This window comes from Schistocerca gregaria, chromosome 5, assembly GCF_023897955.1.
Source record: "Schistocerca gregaria isolate iqSchGreg1 chromosome 5, iqSchGreg1.2, whole genome shotgun sequence".
In the NCBI taxonomy this organism is placed as follows: domain Eukaryota; kingdom Metazoa; phylum Arthropoda; class Insecta; order Orthoptera; family Acrididae; genus Schistocerca; species Schistocerca gregaria.
The window spans coordinates 557,878,709-557,894,535 of NC_064924.1; positions in this window are offsets into that span (position 1 = coordinate 557,878,709).

Genomic DNA, 15,827 nt, shown 5'->3' on the forward strand with positions numbered 1-15,827 from the left:
ATATATATAATGAGGTCTGTGTATGTGCAGATGGATGTGTGTGTGTGTGTGTGTGTGTGTGTGTGTGTGTGTGTGTGTGTGTGTGTGTGTGTGTGTGTGCGCGCGCGCGCGCGCGCGCGAGTGTACACCTGTCCTTTTTTCCCCCTAAGGGAAGTCTTTCCACTCCCGGGCTTGGAATGACTCCTTACCCTCTCCCTTAAAACCCACATCCTTTCGTCTTTCCCTCTCCTTCCCTCTTTCCTGAAGAAGCAACCATCGGTTGCGAAAGCTAGTAATTCTGTGTGTGTGTTTTGTTCGTTGTGACAGTCTGCCGGCGCTTTCCCGCTTGGTAAGTCTTGGAATCTATGTTTTTAATATATATATATAAAAACAAAGATTCCAAGACTTACCAAGCGGGAAAGTGCTGGTAGACAGGCACAATAAATAAAACACACACACAAAATTTCTAGCTTTCGCAACTGACGGTTTGTTTTTCAGGAAAGAGGGAAGGAGAGGGAAAGACGAAAGGATGTGGGTTTTAAGGGAGAGGGTAAGGAGTCATTCCAATCCCAGGAGTGGAAAGACTTAACTTAGGGGGAAAAAAGGACTGGTGTACACACACACACACACACACACACACACACACACACACACACACACACACATCCATCCGCACATACACAGACACAAGCAGACATTTGTAAAGGCAAAGAGTTCGGGCAGAGATGTCAGTCGAGGCGGAAGTACAGAGGCAAAGATGTTCTTCAAAGACAGGTAAGGTATGAGCAGCGGCAACATGAAATTAGTGGAGGCTGAGGCCTGGCAGATAACGAGAAGAGAGGATATACTGAAGGGCAAGTTCCCATCTCCGGAGTTCTGACAGGTTGGTGTTAGTGGGAAGTATCCAGATAACCCGGACGGTGTAACACTGTGCCAAGCTGTGCTGGCCGTGGACCAAGGCTTGTTTAGCCACAGGGTGATCCTCATTACCAACAAACTCTGTCTGCCTGTGTCCAGTGTTTGTTGGTAATGAGGATCACCCTGTGACATCAACCCGATAATCAAGTTCCTCCCACACTCGGTGCAGCATGTCCCCATCAATGAGTTCGAAAGCATCGTTGGTGTGAGCTCACAGTTCTGGCACGTTTCTTGGTAGAGGAGGTTTAAACACTGAATCTTTCACATAACCCCACAGAAAGAAATCCCATGGGGTTAAGTCGGGAGAGCGTGGAGGCCGTTTTCCAATTTCCTGTTTAAGAAATGCCGAACATCATGATGGAAGTGCGATGGAGCACCATCCTGTTGAAAGATTAAGTCGGCACTGTCGGTCTCCAGTTGTGACATGAGCCAATTTTCCAGCATGTCCAGATACACGTGTTCTGTAACTTTTTTTTCGCAGAAGAAAAAGGGGCCGTAAACTTTAATCCGTGAGACTGCACAAAACACGTTAACTTTTGGTGAATTGCGTATTTGCTGCACGAATGCGTGAGGATTCTCTACTGCCCAGATTCGCACATTGTGTCTGTTCACTTCACCATTAAGAAAAAATGTTGCTTCATCACTGAAAACAAGTTTCGCACTGAACGCATCCTCTTCCATGAGCTGTTGCAAACGCGCCGTAAATTCAAAGCGTTTGACTTTGTCATCGGGTGTCAGGGCTTGTAGCAATTGTAAACGATAAGGCTTCTGCTTTAGCCATTTCCATAAGATTTTCCAAACCGTCTGCTGTGGTCTGTTTAGCTCCCTGCTTGCTTTATTCGTCGACTTCTGCGGGCTGCGCGTGAAACTTGCCCACACACGTTCAACCGTTTCTTCGCTCACTGCAGGCCAACCCGTTGATGTCCCCTTACAGAGGCATCCAGAAGCTTTAAACTGCGCATACCATCGCCAAATGGAATTAGCAATTTGTGGACCTTTGTTGAACTTCGTCCTGAAGTGTCGTTGCACTGTTATGACTGACTGATGTGAGTGCATTTCAAGCATGACATACGCTTTCTCGGCTCCTGTCGCCATTTTGTCTCACTGCGCTCTCAAGCGCTCTGACGGCAGAAATCTGAAGTGCGGCTTCAGCCAAACAAAACTTTATGAGTTTTTCTACGTATCTGTAGTGCGTCGTGACCATATGTCAATGAATGGAGCTACAGTGAATTTATGAAATCGCTTCAATCATTTGTAATAGCCCTATATATCTAAAAACAAAGATGATGTGACTTACCAAACAAAAGCGCTGGCAGGTCGATAGACACACAAACATACACACAAAATTAAAGCTTTCGCAACCAATGGTTGCTTCTTCAGGGAAGAGGGAAGGAGAGGGAAAGACGAAAGGATGTGGGTTTTAAGGGAGAGAGTAAGGAGTCATTCCAATGCCGGGAGCTGAAAGACTTATCTTAAGGGGGTAAAATGACAGGTGTACACTTGTGCGCGGGTGCGCACACACACACACACACACACACACACACACACACACAAGCAGACATTCGTAAAGGCAAAGAGTTTGGGCAGAGATGTCAGTCGAGGCGGAAGTACAGAGGCAAAGATGTTGTTGAAAGACAGGTGAGGTATGAGCGGCAGCAACTTGAAATTAGCGGAGTTTGAGGCCTGGCGGATAACGAGAAGAGAGGATATACTGAAGGGCAAGTTCCCATCTCCGGAGTTCTGACAGGTTGGTGTTAGTGGGAAGTATCCAGATAACCCGGGTGGTGTAACACTGTGCCAAGATGTGCTGGCCGTGCACCAAGGCATGTTTAGCCACAGGGTGATCCTCATTACCAACAAACACTGTCTGCCTGTGTCCATTCATGTGAATGGACAGTTTGTTGCTGGTAATTCCCACATAGAAAGCTTCACAGTGTAGGCAGGTCAATTGGTATATCACGTGGGTGCTTTCACACGTGGCTCTGCCTTTGATCGTGTACACCTTCCAGGTTACAGGACTGGAGTAGGTGGTGGTGGTGTTGGGAGGGTGCATGGGACAGGTTTTACATCGGGGGCAGTTACAAGGGTAGGAGCCAGAGGGTAGGGAAGGTGGTTTGGGGATTTCATAGGGATGGACTAAGAGGTTACGAAGGTTAGGTGGACGGCGGAAAGACACTCTTGGTGGAGTGGGGAGGATTTCATGAAGGGTAGATCTCACTTCAGGGCAGGATTTGAGGAAGTCGAATCCCTGCTGGAGAGCCACATTCAGAGTCTGATCCAGTCCCAGAAAGTATCCTGTCACAAGTGGGGCACTTTTGTGGTTCTTCTGTGGGAGGTTCTGGGTTTGAGGGAATGAGGAAGTGGCTCTGGTTATTTGCTTCTCTACCAGGTCTCGAGCGAGGTGGCGCAGTGGTTAGCACACTGGACTCGCATTCGGGAGGACAATGGTTCAATCCCGTCTCCGGCCATCCTGATTTAGGTTTTCCGTGATTTCCCTAAATCGTTTCAGGCAAATGCCGGGATGGTTCCTTTCAAAGGGCACGGTCGATATCCTTCCCAATCCTTCCCTAACGCGAGCTTGCGCTCAGTCTCTAAATGACCTCGTTGTCGACGGGACGTTAAACACCTACCACCACTATCTACCAGGTCGGGAGGATAGTTGCGGGATACGAAATCTGTTTTCAGGTTGTTCGTGTAATGGTTCAGGGATTCCGGACTGGAGCAGATTCGTTTGCCACGAAGACCTAGGCTGTAGGGAAAGGACCGTTTGATGTGGAATAGGTGGCAGCTGTCATAATGGAGGTACTGTTGCTTGTTGGTGGGTTTGATGTGGACGGACGTGTGAAGATGGCCATTGGACAGATTGAGGTCAACGTGAATGAAAGTGGCATGGGATTTGGAGTAGGACCAGGTGAATTTGATGGAACCAAAGGAGTTGAGGTTGGAGAGGAAATTCTGGAGTTCTTCTTCACTCTTAGTCCAGATCATGAAGATGTTATCAATAAATGTGTACCAGACTTAGGGTTGGCAGAAAGAGTAACCAAGAAGGCTTCTTCTAAGCGACTCATGAATAGGTTGGTGTACGAGGGGGCCATCCTGGTACCCATGGCTGTTCCCTTTAATTGTTGGTATGTCTGGCCTTTTGTTTGGTAAGTCAGAAATAAACTTCCACATGGGAAAAATATATTAAAAACAAAGATTCCCCGACTTACCAAGCGGGAAAGCGCCGGTAGATAGGCACAATGAATAAAACACACAAACACACACACAGAATTTCGAGTTTTCGCATTCGGCGGCTGCTTCGTCAAGAAAGAGGGAAGGAAAACGAAAGATGAAAGGATGTGGGTTTTAAGGGAGAGGGTAAGAAGTCATTCCAATCCCGGGAGCGGAAAGACTTACCTTAGGGGGAAAAAAAGGATAGGTATATACTCGCGCACGCACACACACACACACACACACACACACACACACACACACACACATCCATACATACATACACAGACACAAGCCTTGTGTCTGTGTATGTATGGATGGAGATTGTGTGTGTGTGTGTGTGTGTGTGTGTGTGTGTGTGTGTGTGTGCGCGCGCGCCCGCGCGCCCTTTTCTCCCCCTAAGGTAAGTCTTTCCGCTCCCGGGATTGGAATGACTCCTTACCCTCTCCCTTAAAACCCACATCCTTTCATCTTTCCTTTTCCTTCCCTCTTTCCTGACGAAGCAGCCGCTTGTTTGCGAAAGCTCGAAATTCTGTGTGTGTGTTTGTGTGTTTTATTCATTGTGATTATCTACCTGTGCTTTCCCGCTTGGTAAGTCTTGGAATCTTTGTTTTTAATATATTTTTCCCATGTGGAAGTTTCTTTCTATTTTATTTACATCATCATATATATATATGGTGTTTCAAAAATGACCGGTATATTTGAAACAGCAATACAAACTAAACGAGCAGCGATAGAAGTACAGCATTTGTTGCAATATGCTTGGGACAACAGTACATTTTCAGGCAGACAAACTTTCGAAATTACAGTAGTTACAATTGTCAACAACAGATGGCGCTGCGGTCTGGGAAACTTTATAGTACGATATTTTCCACATATCCACCATGCGTAGCAATAATATGGCGTAGTCTCTGAATGAAATTATCCGAAACCTTTGACAACGTGTCTGGCGGAATGGCTTCACATGCAGATGAGATGTACTGTTTCAGCTGTTCAATTGTTTCTGGATTCTGGCGGCACACCTGGTCTTTCAAGTGTCCCCACAGAAAGAAGTCACAGGGGTTCATGTCTGGCGAATAGGGAGGCCAATCCACACCGCCTCCTGTATGTTTCGGATAGCCCAAAGCAATCACACGATCATCGAAATATTCATTCAGGAAATTAAAGAAGTTGGCCATGCGATGTGGCCGGGCACCATCTTGCATAAACCACAAGGTGTTAGCAGTGTCGTCTAAGGCAGTTTGTACCGCCACAAATTCACTAAGAATGTCCAGATAGCGTGATGCAGTAATCGTTTCCGATCTGAAAAATGGGCCAATGATTCATTTGGAATAAATGGCGGCCCAGACCAGTACTTTTTGAGAATGCAGGGACGATGGGACTGCAACATGGGGCTTTTCGGTTCCCCATATGAGCCAGTTTTGTTTATTGACAAAGCCGTCCAGGTATAAATAAGCTTCGTCAGTAAACCAAATGCTGCCCACATGAATATCGCCGTCATCAATCCTGTGCACTATATCGTTAGCGAATGTTTCTCGTGCAGCAATGGTAGTGGCGCTGAGGGGTTGCCGCGTTTGAAATTTGTATGGATAGAGGTGTAAACTCTGGCGCATGAGACGATACGTGGACGTTGGCGTCATTTGTACCGCAGCTGCAACACGGCGAACGAAAACCCGAGGCCGCTGTTGGATCACCTGCTGCACTAGCTGCGCGTTGCCCTCTGTGGTTGCTGTACGCGGTCGCCCTCTCTTTCCAGCACGTTCATCCGTCACGTTCCCAGTCCGTTGAAATTTTTGAAACAGATCCTTTATTGTATCGCTTTTCGGTCCTTTGGTTACATTAAACCTCCGTTGAAGACTTCGTCTTGTTGCAACAACACTGTGTTCTAGGCAGTGGAATTCCAACACCAGAAAAATCCTCTGTTCTAAGGAATAAACCATGTTGTCCACAGCACACTTGCACGTTGTGAACAGCACATGCTTACAGCAGAAAGACGACGTACAGAATGGCGCACCCACAGACTGCGTTGTCTTCTATATCTTTCACATCACTTGCAGTGCCATCTGTTGTTGAAAATTGTAACTACTGTAATTTCGAAAGTTTGTCCGCCTGGAAATGTACTGTGGTCCCAAGCATATTGCAACAAACGGTGTATTTCTATCACTGCTCATTTAGTTTTTATTGCCGTTTCAAATATACCGGTCATTTTTGAAACACCTTATATATATATATATATATATATATATATATATATATATATATATATATAGAGAGAGAGAGAGAGAGAGAGAGAGAGAGAGAGAGGGAGGGAGGGAAACATTCCACGTGGGAAAAATATATATAAAAACAAAGACGATGTGACTTACCAAACAAAAGTGCTGGCAGGTCGATAGACACACAAACCTACACACAAAATTCAAGCAACCAACGGTTGAGAAGAGAGAAGGAGAGGGAAAGATGAAAGGATGTGGGTTTTAAGGGAGAGGGTAATGAGTCATTCCAATCCCAGGAGCGGAAAGACTTACCTTAGGGGGGAAAAAGGACAGGTATACCCTCGCACACACACACACACACACACACACACACATACACACACACACACACACACACACACATATCCATCCGCACATACACAGACAATCCCAAAGAAAGCAGGTGTTGACAGATGTGAAAATTACTGAACTATCAGTTTAATAAGTCACAGCTGGTGAGCAGGATGTATAACACAGGCAAAATACCCTCAGACTTCAAGAAGAGTATAATAATTCCAGTCCCAAAGAAAGCAGGAGTTGACAGATGTGAAAATTACCAAGCTATCAGTTTAATAAGTCTGCTGCAAAATACTAACACAAATTCTTTGCAGATGAATTGAAAAACTGGTAGAAGCCGACCTAAGAGAAGATCAGTTTGGATTCCATAGAAATGTTGGAACAGTACTGACCTTACGACTTATCTTAGAAGCTAGATTAAAGAAAGGCAAACCTATGTTTCTAGCATTTGTAGACGTGGAGAAAGCTTTTGACAATGTTGACCGGAATACTCTCTTTCAAATTCTAAAGGTGGCAGGGGTAAAATACAGGGAGAAAAAGGCTATTTACAATTTGTACAGAAAGCATATGGCAGTTATAAGAGTTGAGGGGCATGAAAGGGAAGCAGTGGTTGGGAAGGGAGTGAGACAGGGTTGTAGCCTCTCCCCCGATGCTATTCAATCTGTATATTGAGCAAGCAATAAAGGAAACAAAAGTTCGGAGTGGGTATTAAAATCCATGGAGAAGAAATAAAAACTTGGAGCGTTGCTGATGACATTGTAATTCTGTCAGAGACAGCAAAGGACTTGGAAGAGCAGTTGAACGGAATGGACAGTGTCTTGAAAGGAGGATATTAGATGAGCAGCAACAAAAGCAAAATGAGGATAATGGAATGTAGTTGAATTAAGTTGAGTGATGCTGGGGAGTTAGATTAGGTAATGAGACACATAACGTAGTAAAGGAGTTTTGCTATTTGGGGAGCAAAATAACTGATGATGGTCAAAGTAGACAGGATATAAAATGTAGACTGTCAGTGGCAAGGAAAGCGTTTCTGAAGAAGAGAAATTTGTTAACATCGAGTATAGATTTAAATGTCAGGAAGTCGTTTCTGAAAGTATTTGTATGGAGTGTAGCCATGTATGGAAGTGAAATGTGGACGATAAATAGTTTAGACAAGAAGAGAATAGAAGCTTTCGAAATTTGGTGCTACAGAAGAATGCTGAAGATTAGATGGGTAGATCACATAACTATTGGGGAGGTATTGAACAGAACTTGGGAGAAGAGGAGTTTGTGGCACAACTTGACTAGAAGAAGGTATCGGTTGGTAGGACATGTTCTGAGGCATCAAGGGCTCACCAATTTTAGTATTGGAGGGCAGCGTGGAGGGTAAAAATCGTAGAGGGAGACCAAGAGATGACTACACTACGCAGATTCAGAAGGATGTAGGTTGCAGTAGGTACTGGGAGATGAAGAAGCTTGCACAGGATAGAGTAGCATGGAGAGCTGCATCAAACCAGTCTCAGGACTGAAGACCACAACAACAACATAGATTTACTTGTGTGTCAGCATGTACCACCAAGGGGCATTGGTTTAAAAAAATACAACAGAACATTGTAAAATCTGTCAAATCAGTGACAAATGATTCTGCTGGCTATAATGTTGGTTCTGGTTTAATATTAAAATCTTGATCTCTCTTGATGGGATCACCCCTAATCTATCTCCGTGATCAATAAATGTCTTAGGGAATATTTCCATGCAGATTCTGTAAAACTGGTGATAAGCAAACTACCTCTAATCCATGCAGAGTCTCTAAAACTGGAGATAAGCAAACTACCTCTAATTAGACACCAATACAGTCTTTTCAAACATTGTTGAGAAAGTGTCATATGATAGAGCACTGACTCATTGAAGAAAGCAGAATTCCTTAACTGCCTCTCGTTTTAGCATCCATAAAGTATCCTCCACACAGATGACAATCCAAGACTGGATGAATGAAGCTCTGGGAGAGTTAAACAAGGAACAATTACTTCATCATTCTTGAGTTTCTTCAAGCATATTTGTTGATCAACTGTTCCATCGGTATACTGCTAGTTCAGTGTCCAGCAGACACAGTATTTCAGTGTCCAGACATGTCGGTAATATAAGTTGTACTGACGAATTGTGCTTTGAAATGTGCATGGCCAACTTACATCCCCTGCCCCCATGAGCTATTCTGTATCCAGTCCTCATGTGAGAACGCACATTGGTGAATGAGGAGGCAATTACGCCAGCATGTGTGGCCAGCGACGCCCGCCAGGGCATACTGGTTTGCGGTGGCATGGGTGTAGTTTACTCCATCCACCCTTGTTTTCAGAATGTTTCATTTGCCCAGTATATACTAAAGTAGAACCAGTGCTGGTTCCAAAACCACAGTCCCAGTTGACGAAATTGTCCCTGGTGCATATCTTGTTGGCCTCAGTTGAGTGGTGGTGCAATAGTTAACAGTTCAAAACCCCATCCAACATTTCAAATTTTGGTTTTCATTGATTTCCATAAATCGCTCCAGGGAAATGCCAGGATATCCTTTCATAATTCTAGCTTGTGCTCCATCTTTAATAACTGTGCTGTCAATGTGAGATCTTCCCTCCTTTCTTCTTTTGATGGCCTCTCTAATAATACTAGCCCAGTATCTGGAAGTCTGTGGTAAAATTCTGGTACGTTCATATTCAATTGTGAGAGCCTCGGACAAACAGTGCTCTACAACTGCTGTCTTGGTACATCAGTCAAATGTGTGTCTGGTGGTCTTGGCAGTGATCATTGATGATGCACACTGTCCAATATAGGTCTTGCAACATTGGATGGGATCTGGCATACAGCAGCCTTGTCCAAATTGTTATCATATTTCAAGTTTCCCAATAATCCCCATATTTTATTGGGTGGGCAAAAGATGTGATGCTTTTTCACAAGCACATATGTGCCTGATTTTTCCCGAGAGCACACCAGTGTATTGTAAAAAGGCATAAGCTGTCTCTCTGTCCAAGACTTTGTGTGCCTCCAAATATTGTACTTTATTGGAAAGACACAGAGCACACCTAATCTGTCGTTCTGACCAACCATTTCTTTCAGAACACATTTCTGAGAGATTCCATTACCTGGGGAAGATTCTCTGCATCTGAGGTGTGTGCACTATGTTTTTAGTACCCCATTCCTCTGCGCAGGATGATGGCAGTGATCTGTGTGAGTACAGGCCAGTGTGCATTTTCTTCCTATACACTCTGTGGGCCTTGACCCTGACATCAGGGAATGGCAGTTTTCTTCTGCCTCGGTCTCTGTAGTGAATTTGATGTTGGGATTCATGGAGTTCAGATGTGTGAGGAAGTTATGGAGTTTGTCCCTTCCATGGAGCAAGAATCATGAATGTGTCATCTATATAATGCAAAAAGCAAGTGCGTTTCTGTTCGGATGACTTCAGTACTTCTTCCTCAAATTGCTCCATACACATATTCACAACCACATGAGTGGCCTGCCCATTGGATCTCCATTTGTTTTCCTAGTTTTTTTCCATTAAATAGAAAATAATTGGAGGTCAGGACATGTCTGGGAAGGTTGGTGGACCTCCCATCAGATTTCTGATCAATGAGTTCAAGTGACTCTCGTAAAGGCACCCTGATGAAAACAAATGACATCAAAGCCCACCAGGATATCTGAGTCCTTCAGCCATAAGTTGTTGATGAGTTTCACAAAATCCACAGAATTGTGGGTGTGTTACAGGCCTCTACCCCCATAAGAGCTTAGGATGCCTTTCAGGTATTCTGCCAGTAAGTATGTATGATACCTGATGTTGCTGACATTGGTACGTAATGAGATACTATCTTTGTGTACCATAGGGAGTCTGTTAAGTCTTGGTGGCACAGGTTCTTGTAGTAACAATTTTTTGATGAACCCTATAGTAACCAGAATCCAACACAACCAGGAGAAGCTGGCCGAGGAGATGCAACGGTGAGTTGCCAAAAACCACGAAAGGCAATAACAGCAATGCATAAACAACAAGAAAACACAACAGATTGACAAGTCTGGGGTGTAAACCAAAATTGAGAGCCTAGACATAGCAGTATCTGGAACCAAGCAGCACTGCATACTAGGTATGATACAAGAGTGCACTCAGAGCATGACTGAGGTCTGGGCCCCTGCACTGCTAGCTGTGGGTGCCAATAGGCTGGCATGGGGATGTGGTGCATGCTTAGCACTGAGGTGGCAACAGCAGAGCTCACAAATATTAGGAGTTCCACCTAGTGGCTGTCATCTAGGTCCATGCAGTCTGGCAGATTTTGAAGTTGCTGAATTATGAGGACAGAAACCGCCTCAGCTAAATCTGAGGCCTTGATAAGTGCCCTGGTCTTGTTCTCTATCTTCTTGCTGTGGTCAGCATTGATCATCCTGTACATCATCTTTGCGTATTTTCAGTGTACTTCTTGGAGGAGAGAACAATAGTGGCATTGCCTTTTTTCTTAGGTAATACAAAATCTCAGGGCAATCCGTCAGATCCTTAATGTCTACCCTCTCTGTGTTGATGTGGTAGGTATAGTTCTTATTAGAGCTCAAGAAGTTTCACGATGCACTTCTTGAGCTGCTTCAGGCAGTAGTCATGCTGTGACTCAGTCAACTGCATCCATGATGGTGTGAAATTAGTTGTCTTACACTACTGGCCATTAAAATTGCTACACCACGAAGATGACGTGCTACAGACGTGAAATTTAACCGACAGGAAGATGATGCTGTGATGTGCTTTTCAGAGCATTCACACAAGGTTGGCTCCGGTGGCGACACCTACAACGTGCTGACATGAGGAAAGTTTCCAACCGATTTCTCATACACAAACAGCAGTTGACTGGCATTGCCTGGTGAAACGTTGTTGTGATGCCTTGTGTAAGGAGGAGAAATTCCTACCATCACGTTTCCGACTTTGATAAAGGTTGGATTATAGCCTATCACGATTGCGGTTTATCATATCACGACATTGCTGCTCGCATTGGTCGAGATCCAATGACTGTTAGCAGAATATGGAATCGGTGGGTTCAGGAGAGTAATACAGAATGCCGTGCAGGATCCCAATGGCCTCGTATCCCTTGCAGTCGAGATGACAGGCATCTTATCCGCATGGCTGTAACGGATCGTGCAGCCACCTCTCGATCCCTGAGTCAACAGATCAGGACGTTTGCAAGACAACAACCATCTGCACGAACAGTTCGACTATGTTTGCAGCAGCATGGACTATCAGCTCGGAGACCATGGCTGCAGTTACCCTTGATGCTGTATCACAGACAGGAGCACCTGCAATGGTGTACTCAACGATGAACCTGGGTGCACAAATGGCAAAACGTCATTTTTTCGGATGAATCCAGGTTCTGTTTACAGCATCATGATGGTCGCATCCATGTTTGGTGACATTGCAGTGAAAGCACATTGGAAGTGTGTATTCATCATCGCCTTACTGGCGTATCACCCGGCAGGTGGTATGGGGTGCCATTGGTTACATGTCTCGGTCACCTCTTGTTTGCATTGACAGCACTTTGAACAATGGACATCACATTTCAGATGTGTTACGACCCGTGGCAGTACCCTTCATTCGATCCCTGCGAAACCCTACATTTCAGCAGGATAATGCACGACTGCATGTTGCATGTCCTGTACAGGCCTTTCTGGATACAGAAAATGTTCGACTGCTGCCCTTGCCAGCACATTCTTCAGATCTCTCACCAATTGAAAACGTCTGGTCAAAGGTGGCCGAGCAACTGGCTTGTCACAATATGCCAGTCACTACTCTTGATGAACTGTGGTATGGTGTTGAAGCTGCATGGGCAGCTGTACTTGTACATGCCATCCAATCTCTGTTTGATTCAATGCCCAGGCGTATCAAGGCCGTTATTACAGCCAGAGGTGGTTGTTCTGGGTACTGACTTCTCAGGATCTGTGCACCCAAATTGCATGCAAATGTAATCACATGTCAGTTCTAGTATAATATATTTGTCCAATGAATACCCGTTTATCATCTGCATTTCTTCTTGGTGTTGCAATTTTAATGACCAGTAGAGTATATCCTTTCTTTGTGCAGAATTGGCTCCCAGGTAACATCATCAATCCAGTCCAATGTCCAGGAATTAAAATGATTTTCCAGTTTTAAAAGTAGTTCCTGAGAGTTGTTCTCCAAGGGTCTGGCAGGTAAAGTGTATCCTCTCACATACCAAGGCAAGGCTAGAATGTTTCATGATTTTCCAGGCTGTTGCTGAATCAATGTGTTGCATCACCTGAATGAAGTTGGGCACAATTTGCTTAGCTTCATACCTCTTCAAAATGTAAGAGCAATCAGCAAATGACACCTTCAATGGTGTAGCTTTTTGAATTTCTTCTTGCTACGAACCCCCCACCCCTGCCCATAAAGGTATGTGATGTGTTTCTACAGTTTTTTCTACCTTATTTGTTGATCAAGCAGCCCATATATGTGCTGCTTGTTCATAATATCCAATGAGCACAATATTTCAGCAATCACATATGGCCAGTTTATACCAGATTCTATGCAAATGTGACAGGACTTACATAGGCCAAACAGAGCGGCCACTGTATATTACTATATTACTGCCAAGGACACCAGCGGTACGCTTGACTGGCATCTCCTAACAATTTAGTGGTCACAGAGTGCTGTTGTCAAGACTTAAGCAATGGAACATGAATGTACCAGTATTTTAACACAAACCTCGAAATACTGGGACAGCACTGATAGAGAGGCCATCGAAATATGTACCAGGCACAATCTCGTCAACTGGGGCTGTGGCCATATCTCAGCAAGGTTTGGAAAGCAGCTCTATGTCTATTTCTGAAGATACTCTGCGAACACTGTGTTCTGGTAACCAGGGCACACAGAGTAACTACACTCTTGCTACTGCAGGTGGGATACCATGCCAGATGTTATCGGCCACAGGCACTGGTGCAGTCGCCTCCTTGGTCACTAAAGCATGCCTTCAGGCATAGACCACCCTACAGAATGACTTGGGGGGGGGGGGGGGGGAGAAGTCGGCCATGCTCACCCAGGAGGTCAGCTGGTCAGTGCATCTGACAGTGGTGACAGACATGTTTGATCATCGAAATATTGTGCCTATTGAACACTGTGAACTGGCAGTATACCCAGACTGTTTGATGAACAAATAGCCTATTGGTAGATTTTGGCACCTGGTCAAATCCTTTGTGCAGATGACAAAATTGCGAATGGAAAACTTAAGTGTTATGGCATTAACAGCAGCCATCTTTCATGGACGTAACTTTAACCTTGTATGAAACTAGCCTCAGAAAGGGGGAACGCAACATATGAGGTCCTACACTGTTCTTAAACTACATAAATGATCTTCCATTGATTTTAAAGGATTGTATGTTGATAACACAGCAGGGTGTATATGTGAACAAGCAAAAAAAAAAAAAAAAAAAAAAGTCTTGTTTAAAAATACACATTTTCCTGGGTGAAAATACACTTTGTCCACGTTAAGTGACAGTATATTTTCCCTCGGAACCGTAAAACATATCAGTTCTTTGAATGGTTAACATTTTATACGCTGGTCTAGAACTTCCTGGGATTATAGAAAATGAAACCCAGAAGAAAATGCATTTTGGAAAGATTTTTGATGTACAGCAATGTGTATGCTACATATTTTTGTGTTATGATACGCTGTATAGTTTCGTAATACACAAGCATATGTTTGAATTTGACCAAACACAGAATTTTAGTTTCTGAAGCATTGAAATTGAGATTGTGATGCACTTTTGTAGGGCCAATCATAGGTCATATCACATGAGCTCGGCAGCTGATAATATTCTGAGAATAGGACACGTGATGTAGTCAGCCAATAGCAACATCACTGTTCAGTAGCACAAACACACAAATTGGAAAAGTTAGTGGTTTAAATTAATATACATAGCATAGCTGCAAGAAAAGCTAAGCTTTGACACACAATATTGGTCTTTTTGTGGGTGTGTTTCACTTTAAGATACATCAGACAAATGTGCCAGCAAGATTTTAAATAATGACATAAATGTCTGGTCTTCTGGGTTCAAAATTCATCAAAGTAGCTGGCCATCAGAGTGTTGCTTTAAATAGGAATCAAATGCTCTGTGTTTTAACAAATTCAAAGCACATTCACGCATGTAACATAATTCACCTTGCGTAAAATGAAATGTATTGTGAAAGTAACACTTTTCAAGCCATTATTGGCAATATTTTCTCACACTCTGCTAAAATTCGTTTCAGTAGTTGTCACAGAGGGCCACAAAATGGCGTTCGTGTGAGTGCTCAGCTACGATGAGGTAGGAAGCCTGTATGTTTGTACTTATATAACATTAAAAAATCTTACATTACGTCATAAATGAATCATGGTATCAGAGGATATTCCAAGAGCATCAGAATTTCGTAAATAATACTAAAATGCATGACTCAGCATAATGTGCACATTCTTTACGTCCAGATTCACAAAGAAGAAGGGCCCAACCTGATATTAAGCTTTCCAGTGCGGTTCTCGGGATGCAAATTTGCTTGGAGTACCAGTACTGTACTATCTCGTGTTTGGTTCTTTATTATGGCATCATGTCATGCGTACCAGAAGATGAAACTGTGTACCTGAAATCAGAAAACCATTGACACTAGCCAATAGTGTTTTAAATAAATTGACTGCCTCTATGGAAAAGATTAATAAAAGCCAAATTTCTTTATCAAACTGACAAAAATGACTTCATTGTTGTGCAAGGCAATTAATGCGTGACCACCAAAAACATGGAAATAAAATGAAATCAAAAAACTGAAACTAATAACATATTTTAGCTGTCCATAATTATGTGAATGTATTTTAATTTCACTTGATAGCTTCCTGCCATAGAAATCCGTTTTGTTTTCATTTGACGTGACAGCTGTAAACAAAGATGAAACAGCAAAACCACTAAATGCAAACATGGGTTACATGGAGACTACTGCCTCCCCACTGAGTTGCAGCTTGGGCGCACCAGAAAAGTTTTACCAGGTGGCATCTGGGTACTTGTTGCCACTGCTGATACAGCTAACAGCCGCACTTCAAGTAGACAGAAACAGGAGAAGGTACTGCCCATACATGACTCAAGTTCACAGACCTCTGCCCACTGGTACCTGCTCAAATGAACATAATGTAAACCTTTATG